At 41.3% G+C, this 18,471-nt stretch overlaps 1 pseudogene; it reads left to right on the top strand.

Moving 5' to 3' along the window:
- The first annotated feature begins 863 nt into the window (after nucleotides 1-863).
- On the top strand, nucleotides 864-14,741 carry LOC136450283 (probable serine/threonine-protein kinase SIS8; annotated as a pseudogene).
- The last annotated feature ends 3,730 nt before the right edge of the window (nucleotides 14,742-18,471 follow it).

Below are 18,471 nucleotides of genomic sequence, written 5' to 3'. Positions count from 1 at the left end.
GGAATACCACTTTGATGACACTGGTTAGGATATGAACTTGAGCATCAATTTGGAGATGAGGGATACCACTTGGTTAGAGAATATCACTTAAGCTTGATGATCACTTGAAGAATACTGTTTGAAAGATATGTGCTTCATTTGCATTGTTGTCTTCTTGGTTCTTCTTCTTCAAATAGTTTGTTTCCATGAGCTTTTTTCTCATTGGTTTGGTCTTGTTGAATTGCATAAGTTTCAAGTCCGCTTTGAACGCTCACCAAGCTTCTTCATACGACATGAGGGGTTATCTTGTTGAGGTTGAATTGTTGCTTGTATAGTTCTTCACCAACTTGATCAAACACTTAGAGTCTTAATTAGTACATGAGCACCAAAGTCCAACTAAGCAACTCTAATTTGATTCACTATTACATAGAGTGAGCTAATACAATCCACAAATTACATTAGGAGATGAGTCCTTTAAATGCATATCGGGCATATTATTTGATACTAAATCACGTATATAATAAGAATACAAAGACCTATTGAATCTTTGTATTCATATTCATATTCATATCTATATCTATATCTATAACACATTTATCTATACTTGTAATATTAAAGAGCAAATTTGTATCATATCTATTTTGACTCTACAAATTAATAGTCACTACCAAGCCTGATTTGCTATGAGTGCATTTGTGTTAACGTATAAACTACTATATATATTTTAAGTCAGTTATGTGATTCTATTTTTATTTTATTAACTTCTCTCTCATGTCTTTTGTAAAAAAAAAATCACAACAAAAAACAACACAATCACGATCGGTCGGTACTTACCACAGCGACCTAGACTAGAGAAGACCCCACCGGCACCGGGGCATAGAGCGAGAGACGACCCCACCAAGCCGTGGCCCCACGGTTTCCTGATTTCCTCCGCCACACTGGTCCCCCGCTCTCCTCTCCCTCCTTCCCTCCAGCGAGTACCGACGCCTCCCACAGCTGGAGACCGTACTTTACTGGCGGTAATCTTCCCACCCGCCTCGGCGCCTCCTCCCTCTCTCCCAACCTCGACCGCTCTCGCCTCGCTGTTCTCCTCTGCCACTTCTCCCGGAGAAGCGTGGCTCCTGCAGCCGGCCTCCCACCTGCTGCTCCTTCTCCGCGCGCCGAGCACCACACGACGCGACACGGCCAAGCGCGGCCGCTCCGCCAGTCCGCTGCTTCCGCGGCGCCGCCGCTCCACTCTCGTGCTGCAGCTAGCGGAACGGAGATCCGTGGGGACATGAGCCAGGGTTTCTCCTCTCTGTCGGTGAGTGACCCTGGGTCCTGGCTTGCTTGGCGGGTTGCCCTGTTTTTCTGGGAGTAGGTTCCGCTCTCAATTCGGATCCAAATCTCTCATTCTCTTGGTTCGTAGGTCGTGAATTTGCGTGCTGTGGTATTAGTCTCCTACCGATCCCACTCACGGTTTGGTTAGGTTCTTCGCCCCCTTCAGTTTGGGAGGTTGAAATTAGTTGACACCGTAGGAGTAGGAGATAGGACTTCTCGTTCTACATATCATATCCAAACAGTCAAGGTGCTGGTGCAGTTTGTTTTGCAGAATTTTCGCGTGTTTAACTAACTTCCGCTCGCTCGACGCAAGTCCGCCCTGGCCCTGCGAGCATCCGCCCTGATTCTGCCCATTTTGGCTGGAAATAGCTTTAGCTTCAGAAGCGAAGTTGCTGATGTACCTCTAGTGTTTTACTCCATTGCATAGTAGTTTATGGAATTCTGGACCGTACTGGGGTTAATGTATGTTGTGGGATGGGCTGAGTCACCGTGAGACTTTTGTTTGTTTCTTTGTTGGGAGGTTTTACTGTGGTGCTCAATTAAGGTGAACATGAGGCTGGATCTAGACCGCAGAATGCATGGTGTTATGCACCAACTGCACACGGTCCACAGATAGCCCCCAGTCATAGATGCCTTTAGTTGACTGCGTGTCTTGACAAAATAAACAGTACTGGGAATCTATGATGACAGTACTGCTCTTGAAATGTACTGGGAATCTATGATGACAGTGAAACCGGACAGAGAGTTGTAGAAGATACTATCTGGATGCAAATCTACTATTCCTGCAGCAGACTTTACACTGCAATTTTGTTGTGAGTAAAGGAAAGAGGCCCCATGGAAAGTTTCATGTGATTACATTTCAAGTTGGTTGCCTTTTTTAGGATCTAATTGACATCAGTATGCACATCAGCTGATAAAGAAAGGATGTGATCCACTTCTAATACTTGCTAGCCGGCCAATGTAGATCACTAAATAAGCCTAAGTCGATGATAAAAAGTTCCCCTCTCTCCTGGGAGTGCTTATGTAGTCACATGTTCTCACGCTTTTCAGTTACATGTTACTATCAAGTGGCTTGTGGTTTTTGAGAGAAAAAGGTAAAAGGTAGTTGAATTATATTATGAAGTTTGCAAGTTATACTTAACTTTCAAACAACCTGTAACACTGCTAGCCTTTGTTTTTTTGTGTTAACAAAATAATGCCTTTTGAATCATTTGCTTTGTTACTGGAAGAATTTAGAATTCAAATTATGTCAAACCTGAATTGCAGATTTTTTTTTTTGCAGTAGAATTTGTCTATAAATTGTTTGTAATGAAAGAGAATGCAAGGTTTCCATGCAAGTGTTGTTGCAATAAAAGCTTTAGACTCCACAAAAACCTCCTAATGAGAAAGTTGTCAGAGCGGCTTCTTATTTTCTATGATTTTATATGAACATCCTCTTTTTGCACAGGTATGAACCAAATTTATCAATGGTCCTATTGAATAGGGAGCTACTATTATATGGCATATTCTGTCATGCAAATGATGGTGGCTGTAAGTTGTGATTAAGGAACTCCATTGTCTCAGAAATGGATGAAACACCAACTAGTTCTGGGAAATCTGAAGCTAGTTCATGTGAACCTAACTGGTGGCCACCAGATTTATTAGAGAAGATAGAGTCTGCTTCCATATCAAGGAAACAGGATGTTTTGGGTAATCTAAGGTCCTCGTCCTGGAAGGCTTCTCAATTACTGTGGTCAACAGGATCTTATTCAGGGTTAATCCCTAATGGTTTCTATTCAATCATCCCGGTGAGGATTACTCTTTAGCTAAGTGCCTTTTCCCATTCTGGAGACATTTCAGTAAACCACACTAGATTGATTTACAACTGTTTGCAAAAGCATGCTAATCACTTCTATTTATCAGTGTCTTTATTCGATAAAAAACAAGTTTCTAAATATTAGGCATCAAGGGAAAAGTGATAGAACTTAGATTCAGATTTCAGTACATAATATTTTTTGTTAGCTTTCTTCATAATTTGATCAATACAATGATTTTGTTCCTCTGAAGAAAACAGATGACAATTTAGTGAAAAGTTTTCTTTGTTTCAATTCTTTATGAGTTTGGGAGTTTGGTATTTTCATTTTCTCTATTGTTATGCTGCTGACCTGTGGTCAATTCATGCAGGATAAAAAGTTGAAGGAGACTTTCCCAACAATTCCATCACTGGATGACTTGCAAACTCTTGAAGCAGATGGGCTTAAGGCTGACATAATTATTGTAGACACTGAGAGGGATAAGAAGATTTTCATGTTGAAGCAGCTTAGTGCTGCACTTGTGAAAGGGTTAAGCTCTAGCCCAGCATTAGTGATAAAGAAAATAGCAGGTTTGGTAAGTTTTTACATGTTATTTGGATACAGTTAACAGTTTTCAACGTGCAGTTCTTTGGATCTCAGTTTCATGAATTCATCACAACATCTATCGATACTTTTTATAGCTACCGAACATTTAGAGCTGATTTGTGTAATGGTGTTCAAACATTTCCATGGGAAATGTGGACACCTTGCATTAATCACACCAAGGGCATCCTTGCTGAAATGATGTTAAGGAGTTACTAAGCATTGCCTTATAGTTTGTTCATGTGTGAAACTTAGCTTACTTTTCCCATAATAGGTTTTTGACTGCTTCAAGCGACAAAATCCTGATGCCAGTCCAGCAAGAGGCTCGATTGAAGATACCCATTTCTTTGGAAATAAAGGACCACAACTTCTAGGGCAGATAAGACATGGATCATGCCGACCCCGGGCTATTCTATTTAAAGTTCTTGCAGATGCTGTTGGCCTTGAGAGTAAACTTGTAGTTGTATGTCTACTTTAAACCCCTTTCTTCTCTCTCTATATATAGTCTGTTTTTCATTTTGCATATGTTGTTTGTGTTAAAATATAAGTTCAAAAGTACTTACAATATGTCTTTCATAGGGTCTACCTGATGACGGTGCTGTTGGATTTGTGGACTCTTACAAACACATGTCTCTGGTAGTTTCGCTAAACTCTATGGAACTGCTAGTGGATCTTATGCGATTTCCAGGCCAGTTGATTCCGTTTTCAGCTAAGGCTATCTTTATATCGCATATATCTGCTGCGGGTGAAAGTGACTCAGCTGAAAATGACTCCTGTGATTCTCCCCTTGAGCCCAACAGCCCTCTTTATGGATTGTCTGATAAAGTTGAAGTTGAAGGGTATGCTTATGTATTAAATATTTCCTCTCAGTTATTTGATTCAGGCCTTGTCTATGTTTCCGTATACTGTAAATATCTGTACTTGTTGTAGAAAAAAACGCATATGGCTTTATTGGTTATTTTGCATGTTGAGTTGTTGACTTATTGAGTGTTTCACATATTTCAATAATTTAAAAGAAAAGGGCAAATACAGTTGAACTTCCATCTTGAACCTTCAAATAAATAGCAGTAACATAGGATTTTCCAAGGCAGATAAGTGATTATCATCATGGCTTGCATTGTTGGGTAGGCTAATAGTATTCTACTCTCTAACACAAAATTCTAATATAGGCAATTATAGCCATAGTAATGGGAGAAAATGAGAGTACCCTGAGAATTATTCTCTTATATTTTTTGGAATAAAAGGTGTACTCCATAGCTCGCAGACATAGATACTTATTAGGTTCTTAAACAGCTGTTCAGCAGCTCGTAGATACATTACTGAAGTGAGTCTTCACACTGGCAGCAATAGAAGCTGAGATTGTTAGTGGCATGAAGGGAAGTATATACTACAATATATGAGCATGTTAGACAACAAAATTATATGGATAATTTCATTGTACTATGTTATTGTCACAGGGTATGACATTTGAAAAGCATGGTATAGAGGAATTTACATGCTCAGATACACGAGTGGACTGCTGTCAGTTGTATATATTCATACCTTTTCATCTCAGTTTTGATGATGCGCAAGATGAGAACATTTGTCTCTATCTCAGTGCAGAATTGAATCTTCATCAAATCTATCTGGACGATCACTGCGTAATATGATGTTGAGATCAAGGACATTTTCTGAGGGGAAATTAAGGTAACAACTAATAATGATTTCATAGCTAGTTTATTGGAAAGCTTGTCTGTATCATCACTAGATGAAATATTCTGCAATTTTATGGTAGCTGCGTCTATAATTTGGTTCCTTGTTCATTACATTTGCTTATAAGGTGCTAATTTTGTAAACCAGCACGTCATGTAGTGAACCAAATATAGCAAATGCCTTTTGGAGGCGCAGTCAAAGGAGAGGAGTTGCCGAGGAACCCCGTGGTGCTAGTTCCAGGTTTCCATTTCCCATTCAACTCTAACCGTTGATCACTTTAGTCCAGTTCTCTTTATCTTTTGTATAGTTGCTCAAATTTCTTATTGTGAAACCTTTATTGCTGAGATGAGGACAAAACAGTATTTTAAATTATGGTTGAAAACAATTCTAGGTGCTATCCATTATCATAGGTGTGCAAGATTCCTTTTGGAGGACTAACCTTTGTTCTTTTTGGTTGATCTTCAAATATTCTTATGTTCCTTAATGAAGATATCACGATTGATATCATCATAACTTGGCATTAGTAGCCCCTCCAAAACTTGTGCCTTCAAACCGTTGGAAGTTTGACCCACATTATCTTCATGCAACTTATGGTCGGCCATATGAAAATGGTATTTTAAATGTGCTATGAAAATTACTACTCGTGATACTTGGGGTTGCAAGTGATGGATAAGTCTGGCTGCTGTGGTCTTTGTGGGGCTGTTGTGGTCTTTGTGTTTTTAGGACAGCATAGGACATCATCTTAGACTAGCATGTAGAGGACAGCATCTTAGCATCTAGGACAGCATCTTAGACTAGCATCTTGGCATATGCTTGGCTGGCTAGCAGCCTATAAATATGTATCCCTAACCCCTCGGGTTGGTATGGCATTGAGAAATAAACCAGAAAATTGTCTCAACTCCTAGTGTCATCCTTTCTCGATGAGAGTAAGAATTCTGCTACTTTCAAGAGTGAGAATTCAGCGACTAACAAGTGGTATCAGAGCCGTATTATCCTGTGGCCTGAGCATCTCCTGCTCATCTCCTCTCCCAGCCACACAACAGCCCCAGCTGCGAGCAGCAGCTCCGGCCGCTCCTGCTCACTCCTCCCCCGCGCTTGTCTGAAGCAGCCCTCTCCCCCACGCAGCAGCTCCCCCGGTAGCGCGTCATGTCCGCAGGGCAGTCTCAGCGCTCGGTCGCATCGAGCACTCGGCGTCGGCAGGAGGCCGAACTTGCCGCGGCAGAGGAACGCGAGCGAGCGGCGGCACACTTCGTCGGGTACAGCGACAGCGACCATGCCGACGACATCGACACCAGCAAGAGCACGAGCGGGATCCTCTTCTTCCTCGGCAAGTGCCTCGTTAGCTGGCAGTCGGTCAAGCAGCAGGTGGTGGCCTTGTCCAGCTGCGAGGCCGAGTACATAGCGGCCTCCGCTCTGGCTCGCTCGACTGCTTGGTGATCTCCTCGGCAGAGACACTAGAGCGGTGGAGCTCAGGGTGGACAGCAAGTCCGCTCTGGCCCTGGCAAAGAACCCCGTCTTCCATGAACGCAGCAAGCACATCCGGGTGAGGTACCACTTCATCCGACGCTGTCTTGAGGAAGGGAGCATCAAGGCGAGCTACATCAACACCAAGGACCAGCTTGCGGGCCTGCTCACCAAGCCCCTTGGGAGGATCAAGTTCCTTGAGCTCTGCTCCAGGACCGGGATGGTTCAACTTTCCCACAAGACGACGCACAAGACTTAGGGGGAGAATGATGGATAAGTCTGGCTGTTGTGGTCTTTGTGGGGCTGTTGTGGTCTTTGTAGGGCTATTGTGGTCTTTGTGTTTTTAGGACAGCATAGGACAGCATCTTAGACTAGGGCAGCATCTAGGACAGCATCTTAGACTAGCATCTAGAGGACATCATCTTAGACTAGCATCTTGGCATATGCTTGGCTGGCTAGCAGCCTATAAATATGTATCCCCAACCCCTCGGGTTGGTATGGCATTGAGAAATAACCAGAAAATTGCCCCAACTCCTAGTGTCATCCTCTCTCGATGAGAATAAGAATTCTGCTACTTCCAAGAGTGAGAATTCAGCGACTAACAGCAAGTTGGCTTTTTTTCTCTCAGATACACAGGATAACTGTGTATCATTGCATTAAGGGGAAAGAAAAAATATATACAAGACATGCAAACTCACACAACCTTACCTGTTCGGGTGTCCCACATGCCTAATACACAAAACAACTAAATCGGAACAACTAAAACAACCTTTAGGAGGTAGCTGCCATAAGCTGTTAAGGACTTAAGGTATAATAGTCAAGGGTATTAGTGTAATCTCCTAGTCTAGTTTTTCTTTTTACCTTAACATAAGTCACTCCAAACCTTTTGAAACAACCTATGCCAGAGGTTCCCTTCTTGAAAATTCTTCTAAGAACAACCTGAACACTTGGTGCTGCACCATTAAAAACACATTCATTTCTGCATCTCCAAGCTTCCAAGGTGATCGATGAGTTTACTCCGCCTTTTCAGTGTCCTGAAATCAAAATATTAATCCTAAGCCACTTTCACAGAATACCTCTTGACTCGTGCTGAGAGGTCCAGTAAACCAGAGCGGCGGAAGAGTAAATGCCAAACTTGTCTGGAGAAGACACAATTTGTCAAGCTATGTTGAATTATCTCATACTCTTGATCACATAAAGGGCACTGTTTTGGATGAGGCAGTCCCCTGTGGGCAATTCTATCAGAAGTCCAGCATCTATTATGCGCTGCCAGCCATGGAAAAAAAAAAACATCTTTGGAGCTCAAGATTTCCATATAAGCTCCCAGGGCTCGAAAGAAATAAATAGCCCCATTGAAGAAGGCCATATAAGCTAATTTTGCTGAATACTGACCAGATTCCACGAATCTCCAGCGATGACCAAGAAATCCAGAGAGGGTTGCAACAGAAAAGTCACCATTGATATCCTGAATCCATCGGTTATCCATCAGGACCTGTCGCAGTACACCCGTTCTCTCTTCTCTTTCGAATTAAAGCGAAAATATTGAAGGGCCATACCAGCGATGGATCTTCATTAAGCCAATTATCAGTCCAAAATAAGGTGGTATACCGTTACGCACATTACATTAGCAAGCATGGCAATTGGGCAGAACCGCAGAAGGCCTTGACCGAGGCATGAACTTTGGATAGGGAAAGCAGCTCAAGGTTTGTCAGTTTGCGTTTTGGCAAGACATAGCCATTGCATCCTCAAAGTCCATCCAAAGGATTTAAGATCAAGCCCTCCAAACTCTTTCAAGTGACAAACTGGCCATTCAATCAAATAACGTTCAACATTTGCCTCTTTTCTTCCCCTCCAAAGAAACTCCGGCGGATTTTGTCTCTAACCTTGATGGCCCAAGGAGGAAGGTAGATAGACCACCATTGAGGTCATAACATACTTGACCTGAAACAATCTCCAGCCTGACTCATAAGATCAGCCTTCCACCCTGGCAAAAGATCGGCAATACGGTTGATGAAGTGGGTCGGCTCAAAACCCACCCATATACACTTTTATGCTACTTCTAGTTCATTCTGTGCATGTGGCTGAAGACCAAATGAAGTGGGTCAATAAGTTGGTATGCACCAGCTCACTTGCATCCCTAACAATATTCAAAGTTGTGTTCTAGTGGTCGTGTCGTTTCTGGAAGGACCAGAATGCCACTTTTGTCCTGTGACTAGAATGGGTATTATGAAGATTTTGGTTGTTTCATGATTATGGATTTATGGTTTCCATGTTTTTCTCCATTTAGTATCTACACCTATTTTGACCTACTTGAGTGGTGACTTACATGATAGTTATTGACGTTGATCGTTTTGTCTTTGAAGTTTGAACCCAGAGTATCGGTGTACTTATTGAACTTCTCTTTTCATTTTCCTTTCCCTGGTGTAGTCCTGTGCTTCCATTAATGAGAGCAAAGGGAAGATCTATACTTGGTGGTGAGAAGCAATCATTTCAAGAATACACAGAATCTGGAGCTGCTTCAAGGTTTGCCAATCATGCTATTTTGGGGTGTCAAGTTTTACGTTCTTGATTCTTCTTGTCACTAATATGTTGTCCTGGTGTCGTAAGTTCTACTCATTTGCTCCTTCAGTCTGCTTATTTTCATTTTATTCCCTAGCTAGCAACAACTGTATGATTTTGTGTATATCCATTTATCTAGGAAGTGGATACAAGATTTTTTCTGTCTTTATTACTGAGACCAACTTAGTGTTTGGATTCTTCTTCATAGTGCAAAGCTCAATTTGAAACTGCATTTCTACCCTATTCTTTTTTTCCCCTCAGAACACGCAGGAGAGCTGCATATCATTATGTTAAGAATAGAAAGAGGGGCAAGACCATGACAACCGAAATCACCGGGGGAAAAAAAAGATAAGACCAACAGCTACAGTCAAGGCCATATGCTACAGAGCCCTTTGGCTCCCCGCTATACACCACAATTTGACTTCATTTCTAATATCCTGCATGATGGTATTGAAACTAGGCTGAGTTCCCTAAAAAGCACAACCATTTCTATGCTTCCATCCACCATGCCACTAGGACGACCAATGAGTTGAAACCCTTGCGATAGTATTAGGATTTCTACCATATTCTGAACTCCTATGGCTCTCAGTAGGTGGTGTCTACTGTCTAGTTTTATACCGACTACCGGATACGGGATACATGATTTGGGTTATTTGTGGCGCTGGAAAGACAAATTGCTTTCGCTTTTCTATTTTGTTAACTGGAGTATGATTAAACCATGTGGCATACTCGTCGTATTTCTCGCTCCAAGTAACTCAAAAAGTGTAAAATATAATCCATTTTGTAGTTTATATGTTATATGAAAATACCTGCCACTTTTAAAGTTAGAACCTAAACTAATGTTTGGATCACTCTAGGCATTGATGTATTTCCTATATTTTAGAAATCTGAAGACTGAATTGTGTGAACTAAAAGCCTGACAAGTGTAGAGAACTTGGTCTGCAATGGTTGATGCAATAAAGTTTGAGCTATCTGGACTACATTTTGAATAGCTCTGTCAGGTTTGAATCATAGAAACCGTTTTGACAATAATCAAGAATTTTCGATAAATGAAATATTCAAAAGAATAGTTTTTGGTGTATTTTCTTTCATCCTTTTTCTAAACTATGAATGTGGCTATGAGTGCCACAGGCCCACAGCAAGAAGTTCTGGCTTTTGTAGCTAACATTATCCAGATGGATGATTAATTCTTCCTTTTTTTGGAGAGCTCTTTTCGTGCTCTGTAGAATACATGAAACTTCCAGTCTCACCTATATGGCCAATCAAATAGGATGCTTGATTACCTTCAATAGCTGAGCACAGTTGTGGGCAAAATGTATGTGAAATGAGTTGTTTTCTGCCAAATTGCGGCTAGTGTTCTGGTCGATGTTGGTTTGTGTTTTCTTCAAGTGGAGAGTGGGTATATAATCTGTTCTGTTTGGTGTGAGTGGGTGTTGTACAGGTTCTAAACCCATCTCTTTTCTTCTTAATATAATTCATAATGCAGCTCTCCTACATGTTCGAGAAAAAAAGAGTTGTTTTCTTATGATTTGGCCGGCTGAGGTGTCTAGAAATCTTTACTCACATCTAGCCTTGTTAAGGGCAAAACAGTTGTTCCCATTTTTTTCCCCTATGTGAAACCTCTTTTTTTTCCCCTATGTGAAATCTTTACTCCGCCTATGTTGTCTCAACATAGCAGGTCCCAAGCCCTGGTAAAGGAGGAGGGTTGTGATAGGCGTGGTGAGCCAACGTTAAATCTAGCCATTCTAATGGAGATGAAACCCGAAAGAAAACTGTTGTTGTTGTTGTTGAAACCTCTTTTTTATGAATCTATGTGGAACCTCTTCTCATGAGTGTGAAACATATTTTGGTTAGCAATTCTGTTATTGAACACACAATCATATGAACTTGTAGATCAGATGGTCTTGAGGGCACTTCAACCTCTAATGCTCGAAGAATAAGGCGAAGAAGCATTAGCATCACCCCTGAGATTGGAGATGACATTGTGAGGTAATTCTAGTTTTGAATTATTTGATGATAGCGGATATGCCCATTTTTCCTTTTCATAATTCACTTATGGCATGTGTTGCTTTCACTGTATCTCATTTTTCATGGCATGTTTTGCTCATGGCTGAGCCTAGATACTGGCTATCTGTTATCCTCATCGATCATCATACTGCTATGTTTTAATTGATACATAATTACATATACATGCAGGTAGTCTAGATACTGTTATTGAGCAAGAAGCATTTATTTTAAATTTAAACTGTTTAACAGGGCAGTTCGGGCTATGAATGAAACACTAAAGCAAAATCGCCTCCAAAGGGATCATGTCGAAGGTTCATGCTCATATGTTACGGAAGACCAAAGCAACGCCAATGACTGCTCAAATAAAGTATGCCTCTACAAGTTGCATTGTTTTCTTCTTCTCCATATTGGTCCTCTGTATATTGTGTGCACAGGGAAGATCTGTAGTGGGAACCACATCTTAGGTGGAAACATGGAAATCAATTCAGGAAACGTATTTCGATCACTCAAAAAATTTGTAACTTGGCACATCCATTGTGCATGTATAGATAGATGTACTTTGTCGCACTTTTGCAACAAAAAAAGGGTACATCTATGGATGTACTGTAGATGTGCCAAATTACAAATTTTTGTTTAGTGATCGAAAAACTATTTTTTATTTGGTTTCCATTTTCCACCTAAGATGTGGTTTCCACTGCATATTTTCCTGTGCATAGTTGAATCTTGGCAGTTTGGGCTCAAAATTTATATTCATGCCTAGGATGATGCATCTCAGAGAATTGGTGCTACTGACAGTGACTCAAGAAACCGAAATGGTTCTACTCAGAAGGCCATGTCATTACCTTCTTCGCCTCATGAATATAGGGGTCAAGTTACCCAAAAAAGTGATGATTTTATAAGTAAAGAGAAGATGGCATTGGCATGGAACAAAGTTTTCCAGAGCTCCCCATTTCTTAATAAGCCTTTGCTGCCGTTTGAGGAATGGAACATAGATTTTTCCGAGATAACAATTGGCACGCGGGTTGGAATAGGCAAGTAACCTTGAACTTCCTCAGCTATATTCACTAAAGTCTACAGTGTCCTTATTATAGCTTATATGCTCAATATGGAACTATCATATTCTTGTATTGCCAAATATGTTCTTTAATATGCTGCAAAACCTGTTTAGTGGTTCTATTATGGTGTGCTCTCTTTTCACTATGTCCTTCACTATATTTGCATTGTTGTTATCTCATATTTCATTCTTCTGCTTAGGAATGACACAATTCTTTTCTGGTTGTCTTTTGTCATTTTTGTTCCTGATTATAGCCTACCAAGCTATAACTTTTTTTACTGAAATGTTTCATCAGGATTCTTCGGAGAAGTTTTCCGTGGTATATGGAATGGAACTGATGTTGCCATCAAAGTGTTTCTAGAACAGGATCTGACAACTGAAAACATGGAAGATTTTTGCAACGAGATATACATCCTCAGGTATCAGCAATTCTCTTGATTTTTTTACTAGATGTCCTTCTATTTTTCATTGTATAGTAATACTAATTGTGGTAACTTATTCTTTCCTTTCAGCCAGTTACGACACCCAAATGGTAACTATCCCTTTTGACTGATTTGAAACAGTTCTCAAACTGCTCCACACAGATACCTAAACTACCTTATTTCTTGTAAGATTGCTTTCTGACCGTGTGTGTGTGTGTGTGTGTGTATTTCTGTTCTGTAGTTATATTGTTTCTTGGTGCATGCATTACACCTCCACACTTGTCAATGGTTACTGAATATATGGAAATGGGATCACTGTACTATCTCATCCATATGAGTGGTCAGAAAAGAAACTTAGTTGGCGTAGGAGGCTGAAAATTATTCGTGATATATGCAGGTATGATCTTTTCCATTGCAGAATAACTATTTCTCTATATTTTTCTTCTAGCAAATTTTAAAAAAATATTTTTTCTTTGTAGCACTGTTGAGCCTACCCAACTTGCTTGGGACTAAAAGGCTTTGTTGCTGTTGTAGCACTGCTGCATGCGTGAAGTGGAAAGTAGCATCCAATATGAAGATGCCATGTTAATGACATGATGGATGCTATTTTCCAGTTTGCACAGCTCTAGTGTTACTGAGCAATTTGACCTTAAATGATATCAGCCTTTTTAAGACAATTGAATTTGATACAGTTATTTTTGTCACTTAGACTTTGATCCTGTCCACATGCCTTTATTATGAATTGTCTGAAAGATTATCTTGTTCACTTAAAAGGGGATTGATGTGCATACACCGCATGAAGATAGTTCACAGGGATCTCAAAAGTGCAAACTGCCTGGTGAACAAGCATTGGACTGTCAAGATCTGTGACTTTGGTCTATCTCGAGTGATGATTGATAGTCCTATGATTGATAATTCCTCTGCTGGCACTCCGGAATGGATGGCCCCTGAGCTTATACGGAATGAACCTTTTACAGAGAAATGCGATATATTCAGCCTTGGTGTTATCATGTGGGAGCTGTGCACATTGAGTCGCCCATGGGAGGGCATCTCCCCAGTTCAAGTAATCATTCATCAACTATTTTATCGATATAATTGCAGCATGCATGCATTTCCTAAAGGTGTTTGTTGACTGAAGCATGTGGTGCATTTTTTTCTCTTGCCCAAATATGCTGTTCTTCTGGCTCAGAGCCTGAGACCACTTTTAAAGTGCCTCTGATGCATTCATGTTCCTCAATGTTCTTGTGGCTGGGAAAGCTGTTAACTGACAGATGGTCTGGGCAATTACAGGTGGTGTACGCAGTTGCTAATGAAGGGTCACGGCTTGAGATTCCTGAAGGACCTCTCGGCAGGTTAATTGCAGGTACATATTAGAGATCTTCGAGTTTTCTTGTGTGATTTAACTAAGTGGAGATCAGATTAATTAGAAACGTCAACTCACGTTGAGTTGGTTAGTTTGTATCCTGCTTCTGTTGCAGCTTAGCGACTACTGTTTTTTCGTTTGGTGCAGATTGCTGGGCGGAGCCTGAGAATCGGCCGAGCTGCCAGGAGATCCTCACCCGTTTGCTGGACTGCGAATACACTGTCAGCTGAAATGGAAGCTGATTGCTCGTCCACCCAATTCCTGCACAGGTGAAAACATTTCTTGTATAAAACCTGTAAAAAAAAGGCTGCCGATTCTGCGGACTTGAGGTCACATATTGAAGCCCTGTGTTTTTTTTTTACAACGGCGACCCTTTCTCCCAAAAATGTAAAAAATGCTTCCCTGGTTATAGAAGAACATGTCTGGTTCGAGAAACGTGCCTTGCATCGTAGGGCAAGCTGGTTGTTGTACCGTATTCTAGATGATATAAGTAGCATGCCCTCGAATCAACCAAGTGATTGTTCCGAAGAATGTTGCCAGTACTCTGGGGAATATGGTAAGGAAGTGCACGGTGCGAGCTGCTCCCTCTCGCCCAAAAAGAATGCCATGCCATCCTAGATTTGGAATAAAAATATTATCCGAATTTATATCTCTAATTATGTTTATTATGAAAAATATATTTTATTATTTACTAATGATATTTACAGCATATCATAAATTTTAGTGTTTTTTATATACAAAAAAAATTGAGATCTATTGACTCGATCATTGTTTTTGGACGGAGGGAGTAGGAAGCTAGCTTTAAAGCAACATCATTCTGCGGTTCATGAAGCTCTGTCCTCAGTTGCTAGGCAATTCTAGCGTCGCCGATGCAAATGACATCATTATGATTGTAACTTGTATTGATCTTGAAAAGATTTGCATGAACTTAAGACGACTTAAGAAAATCTAAAGAGTAGTGTGGAGTTCATGTTCTGCACTGCATGCGCACAAGGGACAGTTGACGGAGTCCCCGAGGCACGAGCTAGCAGCCTAGCAGGGGCGAGATACATCGGGACCGGTTGGATCAGGGAACCTTCAATGATAAACAAAAATATTACTACTTACTCCGTTTTAAATTATAAGATACTTTGATTTTTCTAGATACATTATGTACTTAGATATGCATTATGTCTAGATATGTAGTAAAAATAATTAGATATAGATGTCTAGATATGTAGTAAAAGCGCATCTAAAAACAAAACGTCTTATAATTCAGAATGGATGGAGCAGTTCATAAACTTAAAAACAAGATAAAAAAAGAATAACCCAACATATTAGTATAGAAAATACATGTAAGCATAGACATATGATCATTAAAAAAATGTACAAGCTTTATTCTCTCATTTTAACAAATAAAATATTCTATTGGAGCTGCTCTTATAGAAAACTAGAGATTATTGCACAATTGTTTTTTACTTTTTAGACTTGAATTAAATATCCCATGCATTAACTTTCTACTAGGGAAAGAGAACCATATATACTCAGGAATAGAAAGTGTAATATTCCTAAGATATTATTCAAATAAGTCCTTAGTGAGCTAATTAGTTTTTCTGGCCATATGACATTGTGTTTGGTTAGTGGTTCATACTTACTCCTATCCCAAATAAGTGCACATCTCGCACTTCGAAGAGTTAAGCAATTTTAAGTTTGGTCAAATAGATATAAAAATAGTAATGTTTATGACACCAAAATAGATATCATCAGATTAATCATATCATATATTTTCACACTAAACATATTTAGAGATTCAAATGTTCATACTATTTTTTATAGATCTAATCAAACTTTAAGATTTGTTGACTCCTCGAGTGCGAGATGAGCACTTTTATGGCTTTTTTGGTCGGAGACCTGGACAACTTGCTTGAAAAATGTTGCATGAAAGTTGTATGGAAATATGATGGGATATGCCTGGTCACTGGTTAGGCAGCTTGGGTCATAGTCTATTTGGTTGGAAGCATATTCCTCATTGCCTCGGAACGCTGATAAGAGAGAACAAAACATTAATCCGTGTTTAATGGCATTGTATATGGTTAGTTGAACTCTTAATGACTCTTTTAGGATACTAACGATTTACATTATACTTTTTCTAGATTTATAATAAGATTAAAATAAATATTTGTAATCACAATACTTTTTACATATATTTAAATTAAAAAGAGCGAGAGAAAATAAAATGAAAGAAACGTAGTAATCATTGGGGATGTCGTTTGCTTGATTTGACGTGAATAGAAAGTCTTTAGAAAAGTTATGCAGTGGCCATACAAATTGGTGTGTAATCATGGCCATTAGACTGTCTCCAATGATCGAACCTAAAAACGAGACGCATACCGTAGTTTGGGTACCGCACAGGGAAATGTCACGGACCCAAAAAAAAATTACCGTTTCCAACAGCCGACGCAAAGCCTCCCCTTCGTCTCTCCCTCTCCCGAGGTACAGGCGTTCGTGTCCTCGAGCTTGTCCGCCATGGCTGTACGGCACGGCTCGTGGAGAGCACGGCCTGCGAGGGGAGAAGGGAAATAGATGCTAGAGGAAGGTGGAGGAGGGCTTGGAGAGCCTCACCATCAAAGGAATCGAGCTGTGGTGGCCGGGCGTCGGAGATCGACGAGGTGCTCCCTATCCAGAGCAAGAATAGAGGTGGAGAAACTGGCGCGCGTGGGCAAGCTCGGCCCCGGCCGGCCGCCGAGGGCGCGGGGGAGCTCTGCCGCGGGCGAGCTCCACCCTGGCCAGCGCGGACGCGCGGAGCGGGCGAGGACGGAGAGGGCACGGGGAGCAGGCGAGGACAAAGAGATTTGCGTAGTGAGGAATCGCGATGCTTTTTTGCGTATCCTCTGCGCCGGTAGGCAAAATGGGTACGGTGTATGGGTCGTCCGTTGAAGTCTGATTTTGATAGCAAAAGGAACTGTGCGGCACCTATATTTAGGTTTAGGTCTCCTCGTTGGAGACCGTCTTAGCCCAGGCAAGAACGGTGACCGGAGCTGGATGTTCCGGGCCTATTTGCTTCGTGGACTCCTAGGTGAGCTCTCGACCAGGCCACCATTTTTACCCCAAGCGTCCATCAGACATCTCAGAGCCACGCTCGCGCCAGGTAGCTTTACTAGGTGCAAAGCAAACACACCCTCATTTTCGTCGGTCTGGGTGAGCTACTTTTGTCTGGACCAAGAAGTTTACTAGGATCTCAACCTAACAGCATGCATACAAGCATGCATTTAGGTAATTTCAACACGGAATCGCATCCAGATAGACCCTTATTTTAGGACTAAGGGAGTAAACACTTGCTCCAAATACCTTGTTCCCTTCAATTATCTGGCCATATCCACTGTACTTGTATTGTATTTTCTGGCCACATCCACTGTCCTTGCATTATATTTTGCTCTCCTGCCCACGAGGGCTATAGACTAGCAGTTGCTGTGCGAACTGAGCATAGCTCAATTTATTAGACGTTGATTCCTTGTAGTCAAAACTATCTATCCATACTCGAGTCATCTACAAGTGAGGTGGCCGGGGGGACGTTTGTATTGTGATTTTTTTTAAAAAAAAATTATACAACGGGTCGTTGGCGCTACGGCGAGAAGCAACCACAACTGTGGTCAATGATAGCCTCACTCAATAGTGACTGGCACCCCGCGAAACTCGGCGTGCCAAAAAGGAACCGCCGGACTTCTTCCACGCCCAGACGCCGCGGGGCGTGATATGCGCCGGGTGTTCGGACCCTAAACGCCCGCCGATGATTTATTTCACGCGCCACACGCGCTTGGACTGTAGTTTTCCAAACGGGCGGTACTGGCACCACACGGCACTATCTCTATACGACACGGCACTATCAGACACGGTGTCATTATCGTGCCGTGTAGTGTCACCGTGCCCAGACTCTGATCCAGGCACGGCACTAAAGCCCTCAGATAGTGTCGTGTCGTGCCACAGGGCACGGCAGCCCAGCGGACTAGTGCCGTGCCTTGGCACTAAAACCACATCACCACTTCAACAGATCAGAATCAAAAGAACAGTTCAAAAATAAACTTGAAATCTGATGAATCTGAAATCACAAAGAAGAAAACACAACACAGAGATAACAAAATACCAAATTAAAGGAGTTGTGCAATGGCTGCCTCATTAAAATATGTCTAGGTAAAACTCATCATTGTGAGAAACCCTAGACAGGAAAAAAGAGTGCAACCAGCTTCATAAGTTCAATTG

The sequence above is a fragment of the Miscanthus floridulus genome, chromosome 5, assembly GCF_019320115.1.
Source record: "Miscanthus floridulus cultivar M001 chromosome 5, ASM1932011v1, whole genome shotgun sequence".
Classification (NCBI taxonomy): Eukaryota; Viridiplantae; Streptophyta; class Magnoliopsida; order Poales; family Poaceae; genus Miscanthus; species Miscanthus floridulus.
Note: the sequence above shows the minus strand (reverse complement) of the source record. Positions and strands in the feature narration are given on the sequence as shown.